Here is a 4,500-nt window from a genome sequence, read left to right on the forward strand (position 1 = left end):
GATAAGTGTAGAAGAAAAGAAAAGCTTTTCAACCAACAGCTTGTTTTTCCTCTAGATTTATGCACAATGAAATCACTGAAGTTTTTATTGTCTACTTTGTTAGAGATCTATGTGTTTGTTCCTTTATAATTAAATGTTCATTTATTACTTCAGCTGTTAGGAATGACAAAACTAATAGAGAAGATCAGGTGGATTCCAAGAACAGTATAGGGAGATAGCAATAAAACATATGGATCAAAAATTTATAAGTGATAGTAAGCCTTTGTAATTGGAAAGAAAAGGACATCAGTAGACATTGCTTATTTTGTTGACATCCATAGAGAGTAGAATGAAATTACATAAATCAAAATTACAAAATGAATTATATATTTGTACTAAGTCAGAAGTCTGTGTAAAGAGCACATATCTGTGTCACCCAACATATTTAATAATCAAATACAAATAAATAAGTAATCAAATCAAAAAAAAAAAAAAACTAAGTGAACTTTAATTTAATGAGACTATCCTAGCTATAGGCTATAACCTAAGATGTGGGTGCTATCATGAGCTTTCTTTTTTTTTCCCCTGAGACTGGGGTTAAGTGACTTGCCCAGGGTCACACAGATAGGAAGTGTTAAGTATCTGAGACCAGATTTGAACTTGGGTCCTCCTGAATTCAAGGCTGGTGCTCTATCCACTGCGACACCTAGCTGCCCCCTATCATGAACTTTCGATCAACTTCCAGTCCCAAAGAGTCTTCAGTTCCAAATGTTTAGTTTTCCATTTCCATCTCCTGATATTACACAGCTCATATTTGGGGGAAAGTCCACATGACAAGCTATCTTGACAATATGTAGCCTTCAAATATTTTTTATTCAATCTGAATCAGTTCTGGGCTCTAAAAATTAAAATCTGATTATTTGTGAACTGACATGCAGGGTACTTCCAATTAGGAAACAAAGTCAGTGCAGGCATTGAATAGAAACTCGGTTCTATTATGTATTTGAAACCTATAGAAATGTCCCATTCTCAAAGACATAGGCTCTTGTCATCAAAAGTGCTAACAAACTAGCTATTCTTATCCACAAAGACAATAGTAGTGACAGCTTCCAATTGCTCGCCATATTCTTGCACTATATCATTGCTTCTGATATCCCATTATACTATCTTTTCATCTGTCATACAAGTCATAAAAAATTCTGTTTATAATCATTAGGCTTGAACCTGACACAAAAAGGGACTTTCCAGTTTATAAATTGTGATACTGATCTGCCTCTGTATCCCAGACCTTAAATTTTCTGTCACATGCTACACTGAGGAGCTGAGTTCCTACATCACTAAAGCAGATTTCTTTAACCTTTACTGAGACTGGCAAATCTTCTCAAACACTGCCAATCTCCATAAACTTCTCTAAGATTAATTTTGTTGTCTATGGAGCAAGGCAGCAAGAAATAGCCAAAAAGATAGAGCAACCTGATCTGTTGACCTTTGCACATCCAGACCAAACATGAATCTGTTTTGGGGAATATAACATTTCTTGTGATACAGTAGAACAGAAATTAACCCCAACATCTTGAGGAATATGAACATAAGACCAATCTTGATGGTCATGCAGTTTTTTGACATGTAAAATGCTCTTTTCTTCTCCAGTTTTGTCATCCTCATGTTTGCTTTTCTTTTCCTCTTGGTGTGACTTCATATAATTCCTTCTTTTCTTCTTTGAAAATATAGCTATTTCTTTTTCATCTACATATTTTGCTCAGATCTCAAGAAGCCATCAATATTTGATGCATCATTTTCTTTGAATTTTTTTCTTTCTCTTTTTTCTGTCTAGTTTCAAACACAGTTAAACCTTGATTTCTCTAGCTTCTTCTACAAACTCAATACATTTAACAGAAACTTGATGATTATCTAATGAGGAGTCCAATGCATAGTGAGTTTCTAAAGTTTCTCTCTGTTGTTCTAACATAAAATCATTGATATAAATTGGGTCAGCATATCCAGAAAGTATATTCCTAGGAGCAACATCTCTGAAGTCCTAAAGGGATTTTCTTATGAAGTCCAGGCTAACTTTCTGAAGGGCCTCAGGATCAGTCAGAGTCTGGATCAATCAAAGTCCTTGGTCTTTAGGAGGAGAAGTGAAGGAAGCAGGCAAGCTGCCACACAGCTTGCCAAAGATATATCCTGGATTCTGGAGTCGGGAGTCTCAAGCCTCTCTCCTCATTCTACAGCCGAGTGACCCTGACCTCTCTTCCTCAGCCCTCCAATCCTTGCCCATGATTACCTCACCACTACACATTCAGCAAGCAGGAGTGGTGAGGAGAGCCATTACATCATCATGTCATCTAAATATATGTATATAGAACCATTATCCCACATCTAATAGGTAATTAGCCTTAAGTGCTCTGCTATATGATTCCAGTACACCTTTTCAGAGTTTCAGCCCTCTACATTTTCTGATCCACACTCAGGAGCAAACATGGTCTCATAGAAAGGATTGCATTGAATTTCCTTAATAATAGAACCAAGGGGTTTTCTAGTTTCCACTTCTTCCTTAACTGCCACCTCTGGCACCATGTCAACAATCTCCCCCAGAGAAAGTTTGGTCATGGACACTTTTGTCAGACAGATAACAGAATCAGTAGCAAGGAATAACAGGGTATTAGTAGCAGAGAAGTTTCAGGGAATAACAATTTGGTGTTATTGTAAATACTGAACTTGGACCCGGAGCCCAAGTTATAGGAAGCTGCTAGTACAATTATGAGTCAAAATGACTGCAGCTCCAGCTCTCCATGATGAATGCTTTAGGTCTCTGTATTTGCAAAAAGTCCTCTCATCAGTTTGGACAATTTTCCCAAGGTGAAGATCGCTACCCATTCACATATTCTTTAGCTGAGCAATTGTTGGTTGGTTCTTCCTCTAAATTCCCATAAAGGGATTTACCAAAATCTTGAAGGCAGAATTAGATGAATATTGGATTATGAGTGCTTCAGAATGATAATGTTGTAGGGGACTAGGAGATGATCCTTTTCCTCTTGTTCCCCCAAATTTTTGAGGTGCATTCTGTATCTGCCTCATAGGGCTCTCTGAAGAATACATTCTTTTATGTCTAACAAGTTCAAGAGATGTGATTTCTGAGTAATAAATTATTTTGCGAATTATGGCTGGCAAGTAACTAATAAAAGGATGGTTATTTGGCCAGATCTTGTAAATCCAATGATGGATTATGGTGGTCTCATACTTATATGCCCTTGAAAGAGTGGTGTTCCCAACAGTTGGCAGTCAATTTTGATTCCTTAATAATTAATTAGAAGAATGAATGTTATAAGATATGGACCTGTTCATAGGGAGTGATGTGACTGAGCACTCAGTTTTAGAGAAAGAGACTTATCTTTGCCCAGATCACTTCCAACTAGGCATTCTAGGCAAGGTGTATCCTTCTTCATGCAGACCTGACTAGAACATAAGGGATCAGAATTCTACTAGACCTTTTGATCATATTTAAACTTTTCCAAGATTCTTGACCAAGATTCCATTTCAGCAATATCCTGCCCTTCAAAGATTGGTTGAATATCCTATAAAAAAAATAGAAATAGAAAGGAGAAAAACTGTGGTCTTTATTCAAATAATTGGTTATTAATATAAGTAAAAATAATTCATTCTCTCAGTGGCTCTACCCTAGGTTGCTACAACTTTAGCTAGATCAGTGTTATCTGATTGTGCTCTTTGCATGTCAGGACTTAGCCCTTAACTAAATATAATAAATACACTCCAGGTATATTTTTCTGCTAGCTTTGATGAATTTCATCTGATTATGACTATGTATTAGAGGCCTTTTTCTTGATCTTCCCACATTTCAGAAGCACCAGATCAGCATTGAGGTTATACATCTATTATCCCTCAAAGCTCACTGACATGACCAGTTCATTCCCTTCTTATAGAAGCCTACTAGGCATATTAAGTTGGTTATTGCTCTACTATTGCAATTTTCTTTTTTTAATTTTTTTGGTTAATTTTTATAATTATAACATTTTCTTTGACAGTACATATTCATAGGTAATTTTTTTTACAACATTATCCGTTGTACTCCCTTCTATTCCAAATTTTTCCCCTCCTTCCCTCCACCCCCTCCCCTAGATGGCAGGCATCCCCATACATATTAAATATTTTTACTATTGTAATTTTTACAACATGTCCCATTTTGCTTGGATTTGTAGGAAGTTTCATCACTGCACTCCAGCAGGTGATGTTCTGGTAACGCTTTTTATTGAATTCCAGGATCCTGTCATATCATTGCCAGAACAGACTGAAGTCAATATCTATCATGCCTGCCTAAATTAATTGAAAATATTAATGAGGTCACAAGATTTCCAGTGACTTACTCAAAGTAATAAAGGCAAGAAATCTCAGCCATAGGACCGGGATGCAGGTTCTTTGTGAGCAGAGTCAGGATTCTTTCCACTTCACCAATCCCAACAAAAAAGGCTCACTAGAGGTATCAAAGAAACTTTACTCAAAGAT

The 4,500-nt window shown here is 36.5% G+C and overlaps 1 pseudogene; it reads right to left on the reverse strand.

Moving 5' to 3' along the window:
• Nucleotides 1–737: 737 nt before the first annotated feature.
• LOC141561837 (pre-mRNA-processing factor 17 pseudogene) lies at nt 738–2,628 on the reverse strand (annotated as a pseudogene).
• Between the last annotated feature and the right edge of the window lie 1,872 nt (nt 2,629–4,500).

This window comes from Sminthopsis crassicaudata, chromosome 3 (genome assembly GCF_048593235.1).
Source record: "Sminthopsis crassicaudata isolate SCR6 chromosome 3, ASM4859323v1, whole genome shotgun sequence".
Taxonomy (NCBI): domain Eukaryota; kingdom Metazoa; phylum Chordata; class Mammalia; order Dasyuromorphia; family Dasyuridae; genus Sminthopsis; species Sminthopsis crassicaudata.